Source organism: Ursus arctos, unplaced genomic scaffold (genome assembly GCF_023065955.2).
Source record: "Ursus arctos isolate Adak ecotype North America unplaced genomic scaffold, UrsArc2.0 scaffold_13, whole genome shotgun sequence".
Lineage (NCBI taxonomy): Eukaryota > Metazoa > Chordata > Mammalia > Carnivora > Ursidae > Ursus > Ursus arctos.
Genome location: NW_026622797.1, coordinates 67,142,543 through 67,167,920, shown reverse-complemented (window position 1 = coordinate 67,167,920; position 25,378 = coordinate 67,142,543). Strand labels below are relative to the sequence as shown.

The 25,378-nt window shown below is 42.3% G+C and overlaps 1 protein-coding gene across 1 annotated transcript in view; it reads left to right on the top strand.

The window, feature by feature from the left end:
- The window catches only part of ANKRD6 (ankyrin repeat domain 6), a 179,768-nt gene that overhangs the window by 89,174 nt on the left and 65,216 nt on the right, over positions 1 to 25,378 (top strand). The gene's annotated exons all lie outside the window — the stretch shown is intronic.

Genomic DNA, 25,378 nt, shown 5'->3' with positions numbered 1-25,378 from the left:
ATGCATGTATTGTGTGATTAAATTTAAAATAATTTCTAAAATACTCGTGAGGCTGAAGTATCTTATTTTGGGCTTCTGTGACAACAAATAAACAACAAACATTTACTTCTTACAGTTTGGAAGTCCAAGACAAGGCAGCAGGGATTTGGGTTTCGGTGAGAACTCTCTTCCTGGCTCGTAGACAGCTGCCTTCTTGCTGCGTCCTCACATGGCAGAGAGGCGGGGCTGGGGGGGGTGCTCTGGTCTCTTCCTCTTCTTACAAAGGTACTAATCGTACTAATCCCATCATGGGGGCACCACCCTCACAACCTCATCCAAACCCAAGTACCTTCCAAAGGCCCTGCTTCCTAATACCATCACCTTGGGGATTACGACTTCAATATATGAATTTGGAGAGACACACACATTTAGTCTGTAGCACTAACCTATAAGGTTTTTGAAAATCCCCACTGCAGAGCATAAGGCTGCATATTTGTGAAGATAACACATTACATTCTTACTCCAGGAACCTCCCTCCGTACCAACCCCCTCCCCACCCCCCCACCCCCCAAGGTTTTAGAGTTTGGACACTGGTATTTTTCAGATATAATAGCCAGTGATTCTTCTTCAACCAAAATCCATGTTCAATTCAGATGCTAAGTGTTTAGATGACTAAATAAAGTGAACAGTGTACTAGTAGTTAGACTGTGGTCTGCAAAGGAGTTTAATCTGCTCTGAAGGCCTGACTAGGCCAAAGAAGCTGGATATCTTTGTCAAATAACTTAAATCTGGGTTAGTAAAAAGGGGTGTCACTAAGAAGGTAATATAAACACCCAGGAGATTCAGACATGAGGGCACAGATCTGTGAGAGCTGAATTATTTGGCTTCAAATCTAAAGTTGTGCTTTTAAGGGAATAAATGTTAGGTTTGGGCATTGAAGGGAGAAACCAACTTCTTGGGAAATGAGGAGGGAGAGGCATGGGAGAAGCAGTGAGGTGGGGGGAAGGGGGAGAGGCAGTGAGGAGGGAGGGAAGGGGAGTGGCTGGTGTTGTTAGTTGTTAAGCAGAACTGAGTGGAGGTAAACTTCACTCCCTCAGTTCAAACTTAGAGAGGATGTTTCTGAAGACAGTTGGAACTGTCAGCCGTTGGAACCTGACTGAGTCTCCTGGAATGGTAATTTTCAGTAGAGAAGATGATGTATTTGAAGGGGGGGGTGGTGGGGGCAGACTGAAGAGTTTTATTTTTTTAGAAGAATTTATTTTAGAGAAAGAAAGAGAGCAGGGGTGGGGGTAGAGGGAGAGGGAGAGAATCTCCAGCAGACTCCCTGATGAGTGTAGAGCCCCGCATGGGGCTCAATGTCACAACCCTGAGATCATGACCTACCTGAGCCAAAATCAAGAGTCAGATGCTTAACCGACTGAGCCATGTAGGAGTTTTAAAAAGCATATTCTAGATATCAATGTTTGTAATACAAAGGAATAAAAAAAACCTAACAAAATCTTCTAGACTGGTTGTAATACCCAGAAAACACCGCAAGAGACCTGAGTTTTAAAAGATTAAGAGTTACCCACAAACAAGCTTAAAGCTAAGGACCATGGGTGTCTCAGAGCTATGGGGCTTCTGTGAATCCACCACTGCACTAACCATTATCCGTGGCCTGGATAATTTGTACATATGTCCTATTTTTTTTAAATGTCTATAGAACAAAAATAAAATACCAGTTTTTCGTAGTGGCTTTGGTCACTGGGCATTTTCTTGACCACTTGAAAAAATGTTTTATTATAAAACATTTTAATACATATGAAAGTAGAAAGAAAAGCACAATGGACCTGTACAAATCCCCTCGGATTCACAATTTTCAGAGTATGGCCAATCATATTTCTTCTATACTCCTTTCCTCCAAAACTGGGTTACTTTGGACAAATCCAGACAGCATGTTATTCCATCTGTGGATATTTCATTTTGTACATCTACAAGCGCTCTTCTAAAGTAAATAACTGCAGCATCTTTATCACACATTCAAAAATTAATCACTCCTTGTTATCATAAAATGTTCAGTAATTATTCACGTTTTTCTGACCGTCACATAAAATTTTAAGTTTCTTTTCGTCGAAATCCTAAAGAGGCTGTCTATAACAATTGGCTGTCTTTTAAGTCTTTCTTAATCTCTAGGTTTCTCCTCCATCTCTTTTTTATTTTCTGCAGTTTTTTGTTGGTGTTGAAGAAATCAGGTCACTTATCTTACAGAGCAGTGTTTTCCAATGTGGTCTGGTGCTGGTTTGTGACAAGTAGAGAGTAAATGTTTAGAAATTATTATAGCAGTTAGACATTGCTGTAACATCCAGGCACATGAGTATTACCAGCAAATGTGGTTTGGACTTTTGTGTACGAGGCCATTCTAATGCTGAAGCTGGAGTGATAAGAAAACATTCTAGAATAATTATGAAGATGAAGAAAAGCTTGTGTCAGAAAGTAAATAAACCTGCTGCTTCCTTCATCACAAATGTCTTGGCTATGAAAACATGTCAGCAGAGGGGCGCCTGGGTGGCTCAGCTGGTTAAGTGTCTGCCTTTGGCTCCGGTCGTGATCTCAGGGTCCGGGGGTTTAGCCTTGCATTAGTCTCCCTGCTCAGCGGGAGAGCCTGTTTCTCCCTCTCCGTCTGCAGCTCCCCCTGCTTGTATGCTCTCTCTTGCTCTCTTTCAAATAAATAAATAAATAAAAATCTTAAAAAAAAAAAAAACATGTCAGCAGAATTAAACAGTAGGCTTAGCGATATATGAAAAGTTATGAATTTACATAAAGGCTAATCTGTTAAATTTGAGATTATTTATGATGTGATAAGTGGAAGCTGATCATAAACAATAGTTATGGCATACAGAAGTGTGATGGTTTTTGACGGAAAAAGTTCAGTCAAATGTAAGAGCTCTTAGTGTTCCTTCCTCAAGATAAGCAGCCAGTTTGGTTGCAACTCTAAAAATGTGAATTTCTCTGATATCTTTGGTATTTTATCATCTTAATACTTTTGTGCAAAGAAGAAAAGCCACATGTTTTTTCAATGGCAAATAAAATCAAAATGGAAGTAAAGTCTTGGAAGAGCAGAGTTTCAATTGATTTTATGACATATTCCATAATTATAACCACTATCAATGAAGAATATTCACGTGTGACATTCTACCTATATAACAAGTGATCACCAGACATCTTTTGAATTTGATCAAGCCTTTTGAATTTAACTGTCACACTGGTTAATAAGTTTGAAGCAAGCTGATTTGAAACATTAAAAACTTTAAATAGTGATATACATAGCGTTCATTCAAAGTGTGTAGGTAAGCATTTAATATGAAGAATTGCTACTTTGTTCATAGCCTTATTTAGCTGTGACTGCAGAATGACAGAAAGTTGGGAGTGTAATAACAATTTTCTATTAATTGCCTATATGCACATTTTCAAAGAATAAAGTGCATAGCTTTATGAATTCTTTTCTTCTTATTTTATGCTTTGTTAATCTATAAATAAAAATTGGGGCTTGTATTTTGTGTGTTAAAATTTTTTCTGGTAATGCATTTTTATTATATTTACAAATATAATTTTAAAAACTGAGACAGGTCAGAAGTAAAAAGTCAAGTTAGAAGAAAGTGTCCCCATGGTGTCCTTTAACATGTGCCTCTATTTCTTGTATTTCCTGTAAATTGGTAGTTAGCTCTCCTAGAAGCTTGGTCAGAGTCAGGTTCTTTTTTGGGGGTGGGAGGGAACAATTGGTGTTATGTACTTCTGTGGGGAGGTATACAATGTCTGGTTGCTGCTGTCTCTCTCTGTGATGTTATTACCTGTTGATTGCTGAAATCCATTAATTCATTAGGCAATGTACAGGGGCCATGTTCTGTCATTCCTCCTTCATTTATCTCTGTGCTTCTGTACTATGAGATACTTGTACAAAGAGAAACTTCATCTCATCAATTATTTGATCACCCTGAGGCATAGTAGGCATGAATAGTATAGGACACAAAATCCTTTTGACACTCTCAACAGTCCTTGTACCTGGTGCTGCTTTTCTAGTGGTCTCTTGTCATAGACAAATGGCTCTTACCATTTTTTTCTTAAGTTTTTATTTTAATTCCGGTTATTTCACATGCAGTGTTATATCATCTTCAGGCATACAGTATAGTGATTCAACACTTCCATATATCACCTGGTGCTCATCACAACAAATGCACTCCTTAATCCCCATCACCTGTTGAACCCATCCCTCTGCCCACCTCCCCTCTGGTAACCATCAGTTTGTTCTCTATAATTAAGAGTCTGTTTCTTGCTTTGTCTCCCTTAATTTTTTTTCCCTTTGCTTGTTTGTTTCTTAAATTCCACATATGAGTGAAATCATATGGTATTTGTCTTTCTCTGACTGACTTATTTTGCTTAGCATTAATCTTTCTGGCTCCATCCATGTTGTTGCAAATAGCAAGATTTCATTCTTTTTATGGCTGAATAATTTTCCATTGTATATACTTACCACTTCTTTATCCATTCATCAATCCATGGACACTGGGCTGTTTTCATAACTTAGCTACTGTAGATAATGCTGCTATAAACATTGGGGTGCATGTGTCCCTTTGAATTAGTGTTTTTCTGTTCTTTGCATAAATATCCACTGTTGGGATTGCTGGATCATAAGGTAGTTCTATTTTTAATTTTTTTGAGGAAACTCCATGCTGTTTTCTACAGTGGCTGCACCAGTTTGCATTCCCACCAACAGTGCATAAGTGTTCCTTTTTCTCCACATTCTTGCCAACACCTGTTGTTTCTGTGTTGTTGATTTTAGCCATTCTGACAGGTGCGAGATGATATCTCATTGTAGTTTTGATTTGCATTTCCCTGATGATAAGTGATGATGAGCATCTTTTCATGTGTCTGTTGGCCTACTGGATGACTTCTTTGGAGAAGTATTTGTTCAAGGCTTCTGCCTACTTTTAATTGGATTATTCATTTTTTTTGAGTGTTGAATTCTGTAAGTTCCTTATATATTTTGAATACTAACCCTTTATCAGATAGTCATTTGCAAATATCTTCTCCCATTCAGTAGATTGCATTTTAGTTTTGTTCATTTTCCTTCTGCGCAGAAGGTTTTTGTTTTGATGTAGTCCCAGTAGTTTATTTTTGCTTTTGTCTTCCTTGTGTCAGAAGACATATCTAGAAAGAAGTTGCTATGCCTAATGTCAATGAAGTTACTGCCTGTACTCTTTTAGGATTTTTATAGTTTCAGGTCTCACATTTAAGTCTTTAATCCATTTTGAGTTCATTTTTGTGTGATATAAGAAAGTGGTCCAATTTCATTCTTTTTCATGTTGCTGTCCGTTTTCCCAACACCATTCGTTGAAGAGATTGTCTTTTTCCCATTGCATATTCTTGCCTACTTTGTTGAAGACTGATTGACCATATAATTGTGGGTTTATTTCTGGATTTTCTATTCTGTTCTATTGATCCATGTATCTTTTTGTGCCAGTACCATACTGTTTTGATTACTGCAGCTTTGAAATATAACTTGAAGTAACTTGAAGTCTGGAATTCTGATGGTTCCAGCTTTGCTTTTCTTTTTCAAGAGTGTTTTGACTATTCTCAATCTTTTGTGGTTCTATGTAAATTTTACAATTCTTTGTCTCACCAAGTGTTTAATGAGTATCTACTCTGTGCAAAGCACTGTGGAGGCAAATAAGGAATAAATAAGAGTAGGATATGGTTCTTTGTGTATGTCATTGTTTGGATCAGCTCTGACACCTAAGATTATTTAAGATCATCAGTGTAAGTAATTCAGTGCTAAATCACTTCACTCCACAACCTCCCCCTATTAAGTTAAAAATGAACTGCAGGTATTCCTAATTATAGCTTTTAATTTCAATTTCAGAAGCTCGTGTCATTTTTTTCTTCCTATTTGTCTAACATATTTGTATTTCTGCTCATTAAAAAATGGTAACTTTGTAGGGATAATGGGAATTTCAATTGCCCAGATGAGTATCTTTTAGCTGTTGAATCTCAAATTGCCAAACACGTATTTGTGGGCTTTTTATGGTATCTTACATACAGCTTGCTGGATACTGGATGAAATTTATGCCACTAAATATCATGGACATGTAAGGAATATGAGACATGACGAAAGGAAAATGTAACGTGAATGTTCCTTCATACAGTCTTTTAAAGGAATATCTACTGCCTTTGACTTTACTTTTTTAGACTGCCAACTATTATTCCAGGAATAAAATACATGTTTTGCTTTACAGATGTAAGAAAAATAACATCTATAGGTCTTCCTATTCTACAGAGAGAGCATCCTGACTCTCCCACAGGGAACCATTATGAGGGTTCTGCCAGTTTCTAGGTATATCTATATGAAATGCTCCTGTGGACCTACTAGACCCACTATAAAGCAGACATGGTGACAACTTTGTCACTTGGACTCCATAAGCCTCTGCTCCAATTGGAGAACTACCATTTTGGTCCCGTGGCATCAGGGTCAGCTATAGCCAACATGAAAAATCTGGCATTCCACTTTCCCCAGTGCCAACAATCCTAGTAAATGGTTCCAGGTCCTTCTGTAGAAGGATCAATGAAATCTTTATCATATGAGCTGTGTGATGGTATTATAGGGTCCTTCCCCAAGAAGACCTAGCCTCTTCTCAGCCAGTGGCCTCTAAACCTATGAATTACAGCAACTGATACCAATCTTCTGCTCTCAGATCACTCTTTTTTTTTTTTAGTACAAGTCAAGTAACATCCTAATCAGTTGTCTTCCTGTCTTGCCCATGGCCAATCAACATGGCCACAGATTTCCTTTCTGATGGCCAAAGCCCCTTGTTTGTCACTGTGGCCTTACTGGCTGTTACGTATTTACATCCACCTACCTCTGATGGTTAATTGTCACAACCTGGCCTCTGCTATTTTGGAATCCTCTCATCTCCCATTAATTCAAAAGAGCCTTATACTATGGCAGCATCTCCTGTAGTCCACTCTAGTCGATAGAGAAGAGAGCCACTGGACTTCTCCATGATGCCATCCCCCTCACTAGTGCCCTTTTCCCTTTAGTGAAGGAAGGGAACTCCTGGCCTTCCTGGGATCATGTTCAGATAGTGAGTTCTTTGGTTCTCTTATAATAAATCCAGTCTAGCACACCCACATTTTCGCCTTTTGACTCCTCCCTCAATATTCTACCAAGGCTGTTCCAGCATCTCTGTCAGTTTCTGTAGGCCATTATTGGTTTTTTTTTTTTTTTTTAAGATTGTATTTATTTATTTGACAGACAGCCGGTGAGAGAGGGAACACAAGCAGGGGGAGTGGGAGAGGAAGAAGCAGGCTCCCAGTGGAGGAGCCCGATGCGGGGCTCGATCCCAGGACCCTGGGATCATGCCCTGGGCCAAAGGCAGATTCTTAATGGGTAAGCCACCCAGGTGCCCCTTAATGAGTAACCCACCCATTATTGTGCCCAGGCTTCAAGGAATCCTGCCAGCTTCAGGTGTCTGTGTCAGATACTAAGCCACAACTTACAAAATGGTGCTTTTGTGTTGACAAATTCTCATCAGTGTAGCCTGACATTCATCCCATTGACCCTCCCTCACCATGTGTTCCCTCAGTTCCATCAGTACAGAACAGTGGAAACAGAAAATCCTTCCCTTTGAAGCTAGTTCCTGCAGGAGCAGGGACTCTGTTTCCTCACATGGTGCTGAGGTGCTGACGTGCTGACTGCTGAGGTGCTGACCCTCTTTATTGGCTGGGGTGGAGGGATTTTGAGGAAGAGGAGCATCACCTTATGAGGCAGTTGCCTCAGGTGAGGTCTTTGGTCTCTAGGCAAGAAGAGGCAGCTCTCCTCTGAAAATAAAAGTTGCTTTGGGGGTTCAGAAAGTTCAGGGGGAATTTGGGAGCTCAGGATTTTGGAACTTGTCCACAAAATGTCCCTATGGCAAGTCTCAGGGTGGCTCCATCTGTGTAAACTTTCCACACCTCTAGGTCGTGCCAAGAGGTGTCCTGGGGGAGTCCCACTCCGTGGTGTCAAAGAAACTGCATCCCCGATGAGGTGCTGTGTAGGTCTATGGTCGGTAGTTCTGGTTGGAGCAGCAGTGGCTGACAAGGTGAAGTCAGGAGAATGATGAAGTGCTACACACAAGTGTCCAAAACAAGGGGTCTCCACGAGACTTTATTTACAAGATGAGGTCAGAAAAATAAATCATTTAAACCCTTCCTGTGTGACAGATACACTCACAGGGTTCATGGAGGCCAGGTTCTTCCAAGTGTCTCAAACCCCAAAATTGGACTAACTCTTACAGAAAGCAATATTGACTCAGAGTCAGACATGGTTGTCTAGTCCCATAATAACAATAATAATAGTCATTACGAAAAGCTGGTATCTATGTACATTTTGTATTCTATTCTTATTTCCATAACATGCTGTTTCTATTATCTTATTTCACACTATCTTATTTAATGTTCATCACCATTCTATCACAAATAGATAATATGTCCATTTTACAAAGGAAGCGGCTGATACTCAAGAGAGGTTAAGTAGCTCCTACTGGTTAAATACCAGTAAGGAGCGGATTCTAAATCTATCTGACTCTGATGTTAACCAACTGATTTTTAGCAGCTATGGTGACACCCAACAAAGCCATGAAAATTCAAGGGAGGTAATGTATATACTAGTCAGAATTTTATACATATGTAAATAATTTATACATAGGTCAATAATTTCTGAGAAAGGAACAGTACAGCAAGCCAATGATGTTCTTAAAACACCATTTTAAAAAAGCTGAAAGCAATGTGATGATTTTTTAAAATTGCATCAAACTACAATTAGGAAAAAGTAAATGCAAAAAAAAAAAAAAGGAGGAGGAAGGGGGGGGAGGGGGAGGAGGAGGAGGAAACAACAGAAGGAAGCCCTTATTATGTAGGATCTTCTCTCACTGTGATTGACATTCACCGAGAGGGGCAGTCCCAAGGACCATTAAAGAAATACCCCCTGCAGTCAGCCTTTCTTCAGTCCTTGGTAATTATAGGATAAATTTTGAACTGTCACCCCTGAAATATTACTTTCAAGGAAATTTCTGATTTATGTAGTACTGTTGGCATTGCTAAAACGGGTAACTAGGAAGATGCTGTTACAACTTGCTATTTGGGGGATTACATATGATGCATTCCAGCAACAAATTGAGGCAGGTGTAGGGGGCAACTGTTGTTCTGGCAAGAGGCGGATCTCAGAGATGGGAAACCAGCATTATCACACCTTCCTCCTGCCAGCTCTGGAGAGCTGCATGCTGAGTGGCTTCAGAGTCATGGTGATGGGACCTGCCTCTTTGGCATGTAGCCCCAGTGTTAATGTGTTTGCCCATACTTGGGGACGAAGGGGGTAAGGTGGGAAGCCGTCAAGCATGGTGTCTTGTTCCCAGGCCCTGGGGTTTTGGAGGGGGAGCATCCTGCTCAGCTGATTCCCAGCCAACAAGGGCTCCCTGACAGCAGCTGCCTGACAGCTTATCTTCAGGAACTCTGGAGATAACTCTTGCCATCCCTGTTTTTCTGCTTGTTGATATGTCTTCTTTTATGGCAGGGTTTCCCACTTTTGACTGAATAGTAAACCTCACCTGTGTAACTCCTTAGATATTATATAGAAGTTGTGTCCTTTACTGGGTCTGATAGAAATACGTGATGAGTGAGTGTATCCTGGGGATGTCAGAAGTGCATTTGGTAGGAGCCAGTTTCAACTGTTTCTGTGAACGTTAACATCAATAATAGTTTGTTGGGCACTTTCTATGTGTGGTCACTGTGCCAAATATTATTATCCTTTGGAGCTTTGTTATTGTTTTCATAAAGTTGTCCAGTGTCATGGTGCTTTGTAAAGAAGTATGATCCTGTCTCAGTGTGTGGCCCAGGGAGCATATGATTTGCATAGTAATAATTATGCTTCCATTTCCATTGGAATACATCCAAAATACATGCTTTTTAAGACTAATTGGATAAAAATTAGTCATGAACTAATGAAATGCTGTTCTTGGTGTCCTCTTCTTTCCATCCATTGGGCATTTGATGTGAGCCCAGTGGGTGGAGTGAGTTGCTTCTTTGGAGGAAGGGGTAAGGCTGCTGTTGACCTAGAGCAGAGGGCTGTGATGTCCGGGGTCAGCCTTGTCTGCCAGCAGTTTTTCAGTTAATGATATTCACGCAGTGATAGTTCTTTTGCTCTGTAACATATTTATAAAAAACAACAAAAGCAAACTAGAGTTAAAGATTTGTTCTTCTTACATGACTTTTTGAAGGCATAGACTGCTTCTCAGAGTCGAAAGGAATAGACAGAAAGCCAGTGCCCAGCACTCCTGCCTCTGGGACTCTCATATGCCTTATATGATTTACATAGACCCATAGGATACATGTGATTGTGAGAAATATGCATAGAAACATCTGCTAAATTTGAACATACACGTGCACGCCTGTGACCCAACAACTCCAATCCTAGGTAGACGTGGCATCTGTGTCTTCACGGAAAGGTACGCATGTAAGAATGTTCATAGCCACGCTGTTTTCAGCACACAAAATATAAAACCACCCAAAAGCCCATCAATAGAAGAATGGACAAATGAATTTTGGAATTGTGGAATATTCAGATGATGGAACACTACATAGCCATGAGAATGAGTGGAGTAGAACTATAAGCAACAGTGTGGATGAATTTCACAAATAAAATGTGGAATGAAAGAAGCCAGGCAGAAAAGGATACGTACTATTTGATTCCATTCATATAAAGTTCAAAAATAGGAAAAACTAATCCGTGATACTAAAAATCAGGAGAGTGGTTACTCTTGGGGGTGAAGATAGAATTAGACGTGCGTGAGGGGTGGTTCTGGGATACTGGTGATCTGTTTTGTTGACTGAGATGCTAGTTATACAGGTCTGTTCTGTTTCTGAACATTCAACACACTGTACGCTTATTTGTACACTTCTGTATATTATAAGTTTTTAAAAGAAAGAATGGCTATATACACGTTATATACACGTTATATACACGTTTAATATATACACACATAATTTTTTTTCAGGTTTTTCCCACCTCTGGTTTTAATTCTAAGCTAAAATGTTGCTAAACATGATACAGACTATGGAATTATAATATATATATTCTTTTTTTTAAGTTTTTTATTTTTATTATTTATTTATTTATTTAAAGATTTTATTTATTTATTTGACAGAGAGAGACAGCCAGCAAAAGAGGGAACACAACCAGAGGGAGTGGGAAAGGAAGAAGCAGGCTCCCAGTAGAGGAGCCTGATGTGGGGCTCGATCTCAGAATGCTGGGATCATGCCCTGAGCCGAAGGCAGATGCTTAATGACTGAGCCGTGCAGGCACCCCTCTTTTTTTAAAGTTTTAAAAAAGATTTTATTTATTTATTTGTCAGAGACAAAGAGAGAGCACAAGCAGGGAGAGTGGCAGGCAGAGGGAGAAGCAGGCTCCCTGCTGAGCAAGGAGCCAGATGTGGGACTCGATCCAAGGATGCTGGGATCATGACCTGAGTGGAAGATAGATGGTTAACTGACTGAGTCACTCAGGCATCCCTGTAATACATGTATTCTATCAGAAGGAATGCATCCCTGTAATACATATATTCTATTAGAAAGAATGCCTACAAATCCCCGGGTACCTGGGTGGCTCCATTTGTTAAGCATCTACCTTCAGCTCAGGTCATGATCCCAGGGTCCTGGGATCGATCCCCATGTCAGGCTCCCTGCTCAGTGGGGAGCCTGCTTCTCCCTCTCCCTATGCTGCTCCCCCTGCTTGTTGTGCTCTCTCTCTCTGTCAAATGAATAAGTAAAACCTTTTTTAAAAAGTTCCCAGTGAGCAGAGATTCAGCTTTCTAGTTTGGGGAGGGATGGGGGATTGGAAGGGATTGCACTTGAGTGTAGTGTTCCCCCACCCCACCCCCGCCAAGCCCCTTCTTCTTATCAGTAGTTGCATCCTCCCTCTGGTGTGATCTTTGTCTTTTCATGTTGTCCTTCCTCCTGCGTTCCTCCCTCTCTCCTCCCCTTTCTCCTTCTTTTTTCTCTACTGCCCTTTCCCATTGTGCTCTTTGTTTGAACTTTGGCCTAGATATAAATGGCCATCAAAGAGGTGATCTGCCCAAACACAGAGAACACATGAAACTGTCCTCATCCAGGTTTGGGGAGGAACCCCTCCCCCACAGAGAAGGGCTGGAGGGGGTCTGGATTCTTCCCAAGGACGAGTCCCAAAGAAGATCGATGGAAGCTCAGGAATGAAAGCTTCACTTTACCATAGCGAATCCAGACACACCCTTTGCTGAAGAGAACCATAGCCTCATTCCCTGAGAAGACTATCAGAAGAGGGAGGGCACAGGTTTCACCTAGGACTTTGCACAGAGGGTCCTCAAGCTTTGTAATTTTTTAGGTTGACCCTGTCTCCTGAAGACTGCTGAAGCTCAACTAATTAAATATATTTTCATAGTGGAAATAATTTGACTATAATAATAATGAGAAATTCCTGAGAGACCTAACTATGTTAAGATTGTTTAAGACTCTTGGGGATAAATATTTCTGGGGCTAATTTGGGCATAAAATAAGCAACTCAAGGTCAGTGTCATTTCGGTTCCTGCTGCCTTCACTGTAGGATCCTCTTCTCCTTGTAAAGATGTGGCAGAATTTTAATTTCAAATAATGCACCATAATTGATGCTGATGACAACTGGGTGTGTTTGTTATGTGATGCAATTATTAGCAAAAGAATTTGGACCAAATTTGCTCATGGTTAATCTATGACTGAAACTTGAAATATGAACAATAATCAGTTTGAGAGAAAGTCTGAGCTGGGAAATAACAAGGGTTAGAGAGAGGCTGAATGTGAGGAGAGCTGACTTCTGGCTGAGCATTTCCCTGAAGCTTGCCCGTCACCTCATGAACAGGTCCTCACCTTCCTGGGATGCAGTCTACCAGGTCAGAGTCCATCTTCCCAAGCATGCACATGTCTCATTGTCAGTATGGCCCGAGTATGGGGAGAGGCTGCAGAGCCTCCCTGATGACCAGCTCTACTTGAAGTCCTAATTCCCCTCCTCCAGGGACACTTGATCCCAGCGAAAGTCTGTGCCGAAGCCAAACGCTGTGTCATGCTGTGTATTGAGTAAGGCCAAGGGACCAAGCTCTCCCTGGGGCAGCCCTTGGGAACTATAGAGAAAAGATGGAAGAAGGATTAAATGATGGGAGGGATTTGGAAATCTAATAGAAGATTTTGGCCTCTGGTTGACTTTACACATGCGCACATGCACAATTAATATTTCCTGAGTGCTTACTGTGTGCCAGGTGCTATGCTGAGTGCTTGTCATGTACACCCACAGGTAATTCTTTCAGCTGCCTGATGAAGCCAGTAGCTACCATTATTATCCCCATTTTACAGATAAGGACATTAAAGCCCAAGAAAGTTACAGAACTTGCGGAAAGTCATGAAACACACTCTGCGGGTGGTGTGTTTCAATAATCTTCTCCCTTTGCTTCGACCTACTTCTACCTCAACCACTTGAAAGGGAATTGAGATGGGAAATCCATGTGTGTATAGTCTTTTGCAAACAGTGGTATGGAAACAGTTGATGTAGTACCAGCATTTCCGGAACACTGGATGTTTCCTTTTGTAGGTGATGGACGGTATTACTGTCAAATCACATCTAACACAGTCATGTTTGCTGAAAGTTGCAGATTTTGAAAGAGCTATTGCAGAAAGTCTCGTGGATTAGGGTAAATGGGAGTTGGGAGGAGGGGTGACATGCATCATAGTCTTTATCGTAGTATCAGATGGCTATTATTTTAATACTTCATTGACAGAACAATTGATCAAAATGGGATCACTCATATGAAAACTGGGTCCAACAGACTTAAAAACAGTAATTTCTGGAAGATCACAGAGCAGACTTTGATAAGTAGAAGCCATCTGTGTGTGTGAGTGGTCTCCTGCAAGGGTCATGGGCTTGCCAACTGAGAGATCTCCTCCAGCTTTGAGAGAAGCTTTGGGAGAAAGCTTTTGAGAGAAGGCCTCTGTTCCCTGAGGAACATAGTGGGGGGAAAATGCTGAAATTACAGTGACAAGTCGCTGTGAGGTTTACTTCTGAGTAGAAACTCATGATGTTTACTTCTGAGAAAACACTCATGTTAATCCCAGACTTCCCTTTATGGTATTTGAAACTATGTCTGTGGGGTTGCCCTCACTTAATTCTTGGCTGACAGAGCAACTTTATGATTGGGGGGGGTGTTTGCACGTGCTCGCGCATCTGTGCACTGAGGTTCAGAACCGGGAACTGAACGTCTGCCAGGGCTCTCTCTTAGCTCAGCAGTTTCCTGCAGGTTGACCGTGGAGTACTCAGCCTGAGTGAAGAACACTCTGTTGGCACATGAAGTCAGTAGGCACTTAGCCCCTGGAACCTGACTGTCCCTCAGAAGTAGTGAAGGATCCCTTGGTTGCAACAGCATCACGAGTGTTGAAGTGACTTAGTAGAGTCCTGGCGCTTGGCCATGCAAGTGTGGGTGAGTGACTTTGAAAAGGAAGCACAGCTTGTGATTGTAGGTGACCCCTGACAGGTAATTGACAAAGAGTTATTGGACATCCATTATGTATAAGGCATTTTGTGTTATTTCCTGTGGCTGCTGTAACAAATCACCGTAAACCCGATGGCTTAAAACAATAGGAAGTTATCCTCTCACATTCTGGAGGCCAGAAGTCTGAAATCAAGGGGTCAGCTGGGCTGTACTCCCTGTGGGGGCTCTAGGGGATACTTCTTTCTTTCCTCATCTGTCCTCTGATGGCTCCAGGTGGCATGTGGCCTCATCACTCTAATCTCTGCCTCTGGGGTCACACAACCTCCTCTTCTTCTGTCCTAAAACTCCCTCTGCTTCTCTAAGGATTCACGTGATTGCATTTAGGACCCACCCAGATAATCCAGAAAAACTGGCTTTTCTCAGGATACTTAACATAATATATCTTTTGTCATATAATTTAACACTCAGGCTCTGGGGATTAGGACATGGACATATCTTTTTGGGGGCCACCACTGAACTCGCTGCAGCATTCAATGATTTATTTGGACACATGGAAAAATAAGAGCATTGACTTGCTCATAGGAGTCTCTGATCCAGTTGTGTAAGCATAGATATGTTTGTTTACTCAGCAAGTATGTACTGTTCACACGCCATGCACCAGGCTGTGTGCTTGCATTGGATTTACAGAAAGGAATGAGACACAGCCCCTGTGCTAGAGAAGCTGAGTCTGAGAGAAAGACATTGTAAACAAGGGTAACCCTAAAGAATTTCAATCTCATGTCGTCTAGTATTTGTATGGACATCTTCAAATAATCACAATCCAAAGGCCAAAAGTAATTTAAAAAGAATAGTAATCATTTACTTGTTGCTCTTAAAAAATTAAAGGAAACTTGATTCATAAACTCTCAGTAACAATTTTCATATCCCCTTTACTCCCCCTAATTCTCTCATATTCCACAATGTTTAGAAGCCTATCGTTTACTGTTGTTTCATCCTCCATCCTGCATGGCACTTCTTGCTCTCTCTCCCAACTCTGTTATACACATTAGCTTGACCCCCTTGACAAGTGAACCTTCTCCTTTCCCTTCTCTGCTGACTGTCCTCTAATTCTGCATCCTAAAGCCCAGGAAGCTCTCTGGCTGGGACAGTGTCCTTAGAAAAGCAGCTGAATGAAGAAGTCTTTTTAATCAGAAGGCAGGAGGAGAGGCCAAGAATACTGACATGACACAACTGCAGTCCAGTTGGGTAAATACTTACAGTGAGATTTAAAAGTTACATTATTTTGTATTAGCTTCATTAGATGTTTGCAGCAACCCAATGGATAAAAACTGTTATTCTTCCTATTTTACACACGAGGAAAAGAACCTAGATTTATTAAGTACATTGCCCAACATAAGTAGTCAAGCTGGGATTTGAGCTCAATGTACCTGGGATTTGGGCCTTGGGAACCTGGAAGATGGAGTAACATTGGAGGAATCATCTGAGAGAAGAACACCTTGAATCAGGTTTGAAGGATAAGATGGAGTTTGGAAAAGATCTGAAGAGCATTGTAAGCTCTTGTAAAATGGCAGGATGGTGCTTTTAAGGTTTTGAGTACCTGTGAAGCCAGGGTGAAGAATGGTTGGGTGGGGTGTCAGCAGAGCAGGTGGTTGGAAATAGAGGTAAGACCAGGCCATGTGTGGATTTGTGTCTTGCTAGACTTTGTTCTGGCGGAACGTGAGTCAGTGAGGGTTATAAGCAAAGGCGAAGCATGATCACGTTTGCTGTGTAAAGAGCATTCTGAGAGTGATCACATATATTGAGGTGGGGAGGAAGTGGGCAGGGCTGGAGACAGGGAGACTACCGTGGGAGGCAGCTTCTGCACGCGAACTTCTGTCCTGTGAGTAGCAGTCTCCATAACCCCCATATGATCTGGTCGTAAAAGGCTCTTTGACTAGAAGCACAGAGGATGAGAGGTCCACAGACAAAAGCGAAATAATTAGCACCAAAGACGTAGGTGCTGCTTGGCAGAGAGGCAGAGTTAATGACCCTCCTCCTGGCAGCTCATCTGTCTATACTCTGTCTTTGCCATGTTGAAACAAACTGGAGGAGAAGTTTCTCATTACTCTCTTTCTTCTGACACTGACACATCAGAAGGGGGAACTTCTCTCTTATTGGCTCAGTGATCTTCTATGGCCCAGTCAGAGGAGAGAGAAAATGGCTCTGTCTTTCCTGAGGGTCAAATTTAATAAATCCTAACAACTATCTGGGCAGATTATACTGACTTCTACAGAGTTATCTTTTATTGCATTCTGAGCCAAAGCGCACTCACTGTCAGAATCCTGAACACTAGTCTGGCCTACTTTTCCCTTGGTAAAAACTCATCCTCAGCAGTAGATTCCATTACACAAGCGGAAAACTACTTCACCTTTCTTGTTCAATTTCCATGTTTAGATAATCACAAGCAGAATTTCAAGAAACATCATTAGCATCCAGTTAGAGACCACTGTGATAGTTCAGGTGAGAAATGATGATGTTCTGAATCAAAACAGTGGCAATGCAGCTAGAGAAGAGAGAACAGAACAAGGAACATTTAAGCAACAACCGCACAGCCTTGCTTATATTTACTGAGCACTTTCTATGTGTCAGACATTGTATAGTGTGTGTGTTATCTCATTCGATGTTTGCAACAACCCAATGATGTAAGAAATGTTACTCTATTTTACACATGAGGAAATAGGCTTAGACGCATTAAAAACTTGCCCAAAGTTAGTGGCAGAGCTGTGATCTGAGCCCCAGGAATCTGACCTCAAAACTCTCAGTTTTTTAAAGATTTATTTACTTTATTTGTTAGAGAGAGAGAGAGCGTGAGCACAAATGAGAGGGGCAGACTCCACACTGAGCGTGGAGCCAGCTGCAGGGCTCGATCTCACAACCCTGAGATCACATCTGAGCCGAAACCAAGAGTCAGTCACTTAATGGACTGCATCACCCAGGCACTCCTCAAAACTCTCATTTTTAATCTCTGTGTATTACTGTCTCAAATCAGGAGAATTTGGTAATTTATGGAGTGAGGGGGTGGGGGAAGGAGAATCACAGGAATGGGAGGAGTGTTCCAGAGTGTGCAGATAGATGAAAGGTGGAGCCACTCGCCAAAATGGGAACTTAAGAAAAGGAATGGGTTTGAAAGAAGACTGATGATTCGGTTGTGAATATGTTGATAGGGGACATCCAAGTAAGATGTCTTTAAATGGTTGGGTGCTTAAAATATGGAGCTTCAGAGAAAGTGATTGAGGCTAAAGAAGTCTGTATCTAGGCAGCAGAAGAGCATGTGGGCAGCAGCAGCGGGGGGTGGGGAGGTGGGTAACAGAGATTTTCTAGAGAAGAAGATGAGCGGAGAAGGCAATCAGGGATAGAATCTCAGGGACCTGAAACATTTAAGGGACCAGTAAATGAAGAGCCTTTGAATAAGAAAAAGAAATAGTTCAAGGGATGGTACGAGAATGAGGAGAGACTGGGTCCCAGAAACCAGAGGAGAAGGAAGTGTGATGAAGGAATGGTAGCAGTTCCTAATGCAACAGAGAAATCACATAAGGTAAGAAATGAAAGTTACCATTGCATTTGGCAATTAGGTCAATGTAAAACCAGCTGGTGGGCAAACTGTTATAGCCATTTTGGAAGACAGTATAGCAGTTTCTTGTAAAGCTGAACATTTTCCTAACATACGATTTAGCAGCGGTATTCCTTAGTATTTACCCAAATGAGATAAAAAAAAAAAGTATGACGCACAAAAACCTGCACATTAATGTTTATAGCTGCTTTATTCATTATTGCTAAAACTTGGAATCAGTGAAGATATCCTTTAGTAGTTGAATGGATAAACCAACTGTGGTACATCTGTAGAATGGACTCTTATTCAGTGATAACAAAAATGAGCTATCAAGCCATGAGAAGACGTGGAGGAACCTTAAATGCATATTGCTAAGTGAAAGAAGCCAACTGAAAAGGTTATATACTGTATGATTCCAACTATATGACATTCTGGGAAAGGCAGAACTGTAGAGATAGTATTAAGTTCAGTGGTTGCCAGGAGTTGGGGGAAGGGAGGGATAAATAGGTGGAGCATTAGGCCTGTGAAACTATTCTGTATGATACTGTAATCATGCATACACCTCATTAGACATTTGTCCAAACCCGTGGAACTATGCAACACAAAGAAGGAACCCTAATGTAAACCGTGGACTTAAGTTAATAATAATGTATCAATATTGACTCATCGATTGTAACAAATTTTCCACACCAATGCAAAATGTTAATAATAGGGGAAACTGGCAGGGGGTGGGAGGGACAGATACATGGAAACCCTTTGTACTTCTGCTCAGTTTTCTGTAAACCTAAAACTGATCTAAAAAAAGAACTATTGATTAAAATAAAAAGAAAGGAGGAAAGAGGAAAGGAAGGAATAAAAGAAGAAATAAACAAAGGAAAAACTAGAAAGAAAGCCATGAAATCTTGAAAGTGTAACATGAACCCATAATTATAATTAATCCAATTCTTGGAAATCTTGAATTCTAAGTTGAGTAAAAATATGACTAGTTTCTCTTTTGCTTACCAACTTCTAGAGCTCCCCCCCAGTACAAATGCAAAATACAAACCAATGTCTTTGGTGTGATATGAAAATTTTTTCAGAGCTCAGCTTTGCAACGTGATCTCTGGGTCATCACCCATGTATTACAAGCTTCAGCTGCACCAGTCTCTTTGCTTGTCTTTCCCACTCATGACATGCACTTCCAGACTACTCTGCCTTATCGCTCTTGCTGTTTCTTCTGCCTATTTCCTCTCCTCTTCTCTAGCTAACAAAATCCTACACATCCTCCACTGCCCATTCCACACCTACCCTTCTCTGTGAGAACTTCGCTGATTCCTTTCACCCCTATGCTGATTCCTTTCACCCCTAGCACACTAAACAAGAAAGATCCCTCTCCCAGTTTCTATCTTTCTTTGTGCCCATCTCTTCAATAAATACATAGTACAACATCAACAGCAAACAGTTTAGTGGGAAAATTGGGGGTGGGGTGGAAAGAAGCGTGATCAAAGCAGATTTAAGAAGTGGGTGGGAGAAATGTATGCATGGAAGGTAGACTATTGTGTAGGGATTGGTTTTATTATAATTTTGCATTGTTTGTTTTGGTTTGTCTTCAGCATTTGTGGTTTTACACAACAGGGATTGAGGGTAGTGAAAAGAAAATTCTCCAGTGGCTGTGGTGCTGTCCAGGGCTTTCGGTGCTGACGGGCCTGTGGCACTGGGTAGGGTCTGTCTCCAGACAGGTAATTCTTCTCCCTGGAGCCATGGTCCTCTATTTTGGGGAGGGAGGGAGAGAGGAGAATGACTACATCCATTTATTATCTCTTAGAAGTTCAGGAACCATAGCTTGCCTCATCTGTGGGGGAAGGAGAAAAAGGTTTGCTGACTTGGTTGATACTTCCTCTTTTTTTCCATGGGATCCACAGACTCCTGAAGACAAATTAATGACTAGAAAAAGCAATTAGTTATTAGTTTTTCTATCATCCACTTAACAGACTTTAAAGGCTAACTATATTCCAGGAACCCTGCCAGGCACTGGAATACAGGATAACCAAAACGGAATTCCTGTCCTCAAGGAGTTTAGTCTAAGCAGGAAGATCAACCTTGAGCCCATGCCAGCAATTACACTGTGAGGGGAGCTGTCTTAGTTCAGGCTGCCAGAACAAGATACCATAGAATGAGTGGCTTAAATCATAGAAATTTATTTTCTCACAGTTCTCAAGACTGGAAATCCAAGATCAAGGTCCAGCAGGGCTTGGTTTTTGGTAAGGACTTTCTTCTGGGCTCGTAGGTGACCACTTTCTTGTTATGTCTTCATATGGTCTTTCCTCTAAGAATGGGCATGGTGGGGGGCAGGTAGGAGTGTGATTAGAGATTGTAGGGGGAGGGACTTTCTTTGATGTCTCTCTTATAAAGACACTAATCCTATCAGATCAGGGCCCCAGGCTTATGACCTCACTTTATCTTATTTACCTCCTCAAGGCGCTATTTCCAAGTACAGTCACACTGAGGGTCAGGGCCTCAGCATATGAATTTGGAGGGGACACAGCTCAGCCCATAACAGGAGCTTATAGAAAACTGTAAGAGCACAGATGAGGGCACGATTGCCTTGTCTAGGGAAAGAAGGCTCAGCGATGACTTGGTGTGGATTTTGAGCACGTGGGTATCAGTATATGTGATTTTGGTAGCCCCAGCTTGGAGGCTCTGGTGATCTAGCAGCGCTGGGCAGTCAACAGGTAACTATTGTCCCATGTCCAAAGAAGAGGTCTCCATACCACAAGCTTCCTGCCAATCATAACTTCATCCAATGATATTCTTGGGCCTCTGGTACTATTTTTATATGTGTTAGCAGCTTTTCTGGTATGTCCCAGGTTTCCAGATGTCAGTCAGCCTTTACAGCAACAGCCTCTGTACACCTCCTGCAAAGGTGATTATTTCAACGATTCAGTACCTGTCAGATTCAGAAGTACTGTACTTCAAGTGGCCCCAGAAATACACGTATGTGTTCCTTTGCAATAGTGAGGGGTGTAAAATGAGTCATGGGCTTGCTCAGGAGGGTGTTCTGCCCCTGCTGTCCCGTCTTTTGCAGATAGCATTTGTGGACACCAGGCTCTGTGAACAGCCAGTGCTGTTCTGTCTTCATTGATAGTATGTTGAGGGTCCCGCTCTGTGGGGTACATATTCTCAGAAGAAGGAAATGTCCCAGAAGCTTCGAGAAAAGTAACCACTCCTTTCTTTATACTTCGGTCACATTGGGTGTACATTTCTCATTTGGCATCTGGCCTTTGGGGCTTCATGAAGACCTATCAGGGCCAGTTTCTTTAAAGCAGGGAGTGAGTCACATTGCTGTCTGTTCTAACCTCCCTTGTGAGGCCGTGATGGCAGTATCCCAGCAGTGATCACTTTTGGATAAACCAGTACATTGTTGTGTATTAAAAATAAGCTTATCATTCTACTGGCACTTTGTCTCCCCAGTGGAATTCAGTCTCTCTAATGCACTGCCCTGAGTCTAGCGATTCTCCCCTTGGTAGAAGCCAAATAATGGCCAGAGCAGAATCCCAGCCTGTTCCCCATAAGAGCTGCTACCCTCATGGAAATGAGGGCAAGGCCTTGAGCAGGGAGGGTGCTTAGAGGGTTCCCATCTTCAGGACCAACAATTCTGGCTTTCGAAATAAGGAAAAAGTGGTAGTATGGCTTAAGTCAACATGAAAACCCTCTTCCTTTCTATGACTGCTCTAGTCAGGGAGTTAGTTTTCTGTTGCTTCAGCAAGTGGTCTGGAGGATACCCCCGTGATGGTCAGGGCCATTGACAGCACTTGATCAAAACTTGACAGCTTTCTCCCTGTCTCCTCTCTGCCCCCGCCGCACAGAGACTCTGTTTTGAGGAGCATTTGTAAGACAAACTCTTGGCTTACAAACATTGAAACAGCTGCTCTCCTGCCCCTTACTCTTGTGCCGCTGCAGTCACAGTGCTGGAACCCTCTGCCGAGGAGGGTGGAGTGTCTGGATCTCTGCTGTTCCCTGTTACCATAAAGGCAGTTCATTACAGGCTTTGACCCTGCCTGCATTCTCCCTCCCTTGCAACATGCACATTCATCTCTTCTCCTGGCATCACTGCTGGCAGAACGTGAACTTCGTTTCTCTGTCATCTGAGCATCATTCAAAAGCATTCCGCCCATTTGTGAATTATTCCCTCACTCTTCAGTAGGGCAGTGTGACAGGTCCTCTGCCGGCAGAAGGGAGCAGTCCGACAAGACCTGAAGACCCAAGACTTTCAGAAGCTGTGACGAGGAGGCTAGGAAGCCACAAAACATTGTGAGCTGAGGGGATGTCTTAATAAGCTTTTAGATGTGATTTGGCCAGAGTTGGCAGAGGAAGCTCAAGGGAAAAAGGCGAGTAAATCATTGCAGACCCACTGGGCGTGACAACCCTAGGAAGCTTAATGGTCTCTCCAGGAAAGAATTGACAGCGATTATCCAGCAACAGAACACCATGTAGAATGGGGAGGACAGACCCCTGGATGTGAGTACAATCTCTCTTCACTACAGGGTTTTGAGCACCAGGAGCAAAGCCAGTTGGTGTAACTGATGGCGCTCCCTAACCACTGGATCGGGTGCCTGTGGACTGTCTCTAGCTGAGCTGTGCAGAAGGTCCTGGCTGGGACTTCTGTTTGCAGGTCTCTTCTAGAATATTTTGTCTGTCCGGAAACTGAAGGTAGTGGTTTGGGGATATTGGTACCAGGAGACTTTGTTGTAAATCCTCAGGAAAACAGCAGAAGCAAACCTCATAGACCTTTTGCTATAAAAAGAAAACAGATTGCATCACAGACCCAGCAGCTGTGTGGCACTCTGGCATTCGTGATGAGAGAAAAAAAAGCATTGGCAAATTGAAATGCAGTGAAAACAGGGCAGTGGGCTGGGAGAAAGGAGGGAAATCTTTCTTAGGAAGCTAAATACCTTTGCAGATTCAGGATGCTCATTGAATATTTATGATCATGGATTTATTTCATTTCTGCTTAAAGAACTGGCAGCATGTTTGCATTTAATGTTTTTTCTCTGGAGCCCTGTGAATGTGAGCATTGTGACAAAGAGGGATGTGATTGATAGATGTGGGGCAGAAGAAATTCCTCACCGCCAGCAGTGGGAAGTGTCTTGAATGATAGCTGATCTACTTGGAAGAGGAAGCTCAGATGTAATGAGGGAATGGGGCTGCTACGGCCTGGGTGCCCCAACAGGTTGGCGGTGGAGTTTAACTCGTTGACTGCAGACTGGTTGCCACCTCTCTGTTCCTTTCTCTCCCCCACTTCTTGTTCGGGGTCCTCCATCCTCCTTATTCCTCTCCCTCAGCCTGCCTCCACCCGGCCTGATTTGTCAGTTCAGAGGTGTCAGACGAGAAGCTGACTATCTCCTTACTCCAAAAGGATGGAGGTATAGAAAGGAAGCCAAAAAGAAGGCTCAGCCTCTTTGATCCTTTCCCACCACCCTGTGTGTAAACACAACTGTAGGTGAATGCTGGAGGTCCTACCAGCGAGTCTATTACTGGATTTAAATTGAGAATGAACTTGAGATGCCCAAGCAGAAAGGGACGATGCTAGCTGCAGACTGGTAACGGGAACCCTGGGGTTCTGTTCCTGATTTTGCAGGCAGTTTTCTGTGCAATTCTAGTTGGGGGGGAGTATCCAAAATCCTATAAGCAACATGTCCTGGAGCTGCCCTGTGCCTCAGGCAGGCTGTGCATTGGCCATGGTGGAGGGGATGGGCTGGGGTGGGGAGTGGGGAGCATTTTGTTCTTAAGGAGCTGTAACTGAAAGCAAAAAATATATTTATTTTTTTAAATAATAAATTAAAAATATTCTGTTTGGCCAACATTTCTCAACTGTAGTGTTTTTCCATCTTTAAAAGAAAAAGGAGTAGTAATGTGTGCTGGATTTGCAAAAGGCTGTTTACCAAAGGTAATTATGTAAACAAGGCTATCTCAAAAGCTTGCAACCATGGCAATAGGTATCTGAGAGCTGAATTTATTGTCCGGAACAGGAGGAGAGTGACTGTCCCTGTACTGTGGGCCTGCCGACCCATGCACCTGTTGTGGGCGAGACTGGACATCACTGCTGGTCTGCAGCTCGTGACTTGGGCTGAGGGGATGCACTGAGTTTGCAGCAAGGACATCTCTATCTCCAGGAGCTAAGCTATGAAGTAAAATCCATGAAATTTTAGTCACAATAATAGTATTTGTATGAACTGGGCCATTGTAGTAGAGACATTCAGACACCCATTGCAAGAAAAATTTGGGTATGGGAAGGTGGACTTTGAGTGTGCAAAGATAACAAATGAGTAAATGGAAGAACGTGGCTGTGGAGGGAGAGCACTGAGGAAGCTATGGCTAATATTTTATTTTCCTGCCATTTGGACCTGGAATGCTTTTGCAGTATTGGGGCAAACAGAGCAGAAGCTCAATATTATTGGTTTGAAGGTACACAGATTATCTGAATAGATAGACAGTGTATCCAATGTTTATAAAAACAAACCATTGTAAACAGTGGAACAGTCTGGGAGACATAAAGCCCAAACTGGTCTTTCAGTGGGACCCTGGGAATTTACAGTGGCATTTCCAGCTCTGTTTCTCTGTTTTGAGTCTCAACGTTATTCTTTCATTGGCTCATTCATTCAACCAAGATTTCTGGTGCATCCCAGGGACCTCTGACCATGGCTAACTGAGGAGTCCTCTGCTTTGCAGCTTCCCTTCTCCAGGTTTGTTGCACTTCCAATGAGCAGAGCAGGGTAGATTGGTTTGGGTTTTTTAAAGATTTATTTATTGGTGGGGGAGGGGCAGAGGGAGAGCAGGGAGAGAGAACCTCAAGCAGATTCCCTGCTGAGTGCAGAGCCCAACCTGGGGCTTGATCCCAGAACCCTGAGATCATGACCTGAGCCGAAATCAAGAGTCAGATGCTTAACCAACCGGGCCACCCAGGTGCCCCAAATCCTTTACTTTTGACATAATTACCAGTGGCTTTGGTTTGCTCTAATGGTGGCCCAGGGCTACCGATAAGAGTTAGTCTTTAAAATTCTGTTCGTTTGCCATTTGGTGGAAAGAAGAGGTTAAGTTTACTACTAGTTACTACCTCCAGACCACTGCTCTGAGCGGGGTTTCGCGTCCTATAGGCGGTTTGGGAGGCCTTTTTTATCCTGTTAAGCACAGAAGCCACACAACCAGCCCCTCCTGGTGCAGTTGGCAGGGCGCACTGTCAGTGTTTCTAGCATCCTTGTTGATCCCAAAGTTGGTTGTTCCG